The sequence below is a fragment of the Aptenodytes forsteri genome, unplaced genomic scaffold, assembly GCF_000699145.1.
Source record: "Aptenodytes forsteri isolate BGI_AS27 unplaced genomic scaffold, ASM69914v1 Scaffold142, whole genome shotgun sequence".
Taxonomy (NCBI): domain Eukaryota; kingdom Metazoa; phylum Chordata; class Aves; order Sphenisciformes; family Spheniscidae; genus Aptenodytes; species Aptenodytes forsteri.
In genome coordinates, this window is record NW_008794598.1 from 855,998 (window position 1) to 856,843 (window position 846).

Below are 846 nucleotides of genomic sequence, written 5' to 3' on the forward strand. Positions count from 1 at the left end.
GGGAAGGCCGCCCCCCCCCCCCCCCCCCCCGAGCCACTGCATCACCAGAATGAACCCGAGATGGCTTAACGTGCAAGAAAACCATCACTCCTTGAAACGGGCATGAGCTGATGTGACAAGACTGCGCCGACTCCCTCGTGTAAAGCTGCATTTAGGCAATCTCCAGCGCTCCGGTGGGGCTGTCAGCAGAATCTGCTCTGCAAGAGGCTTCCTCAGAGGGGGGATTTTGACACAACAGCCTGCACTGTCGGAGTCCCTTCAGAGATGTCACAGCCCATCATGTAAATATTGATTCCAGCTTAAAACGCGTACTATTTCCTCAATGAAAAAGTAAACAGCTCTCTCAGAGCTGCTCAGCCCTTCATGTAAATCCAGGGGCAGTGCGTGCATCAGCACTCAGCACTGCAGCCAGCTGGGAGCGGGGCACGATGCTCTCCCACACCGCACGTGCATACGCGCACACCCACCCCCCAGCCACGCTGGACCAGGGGAGCCAGGGAGGAGCTTGTGCCCCAGCTGGGCTGGGACATGTGCCACAGCACCCATCTGTCCTGCCCCACGAAGGGGCACATCTGGCAGCCCAGATGTGAGGACAGCAGACACGAGGCTGTCACCAGCCTCTGCATTTCTTGTGGCAGTGAGCCCCTGATGCCAACACACATCCCATACAGCTTCCAGCAGAACGGCCAGGCCCCCGCGGGAGGTCAGCCCACACTAAGAGTCCCTGGTCTCCCGGCTGCTGCTCCGCTCCCCCTCCACACAGGGCATGCAGGGAGCACAGCCGAGCTCCCAGGCACAAGCACTGAGCCCCACAGCATGCGCCGGAGTCCCTCCGGAGGAGCCCAG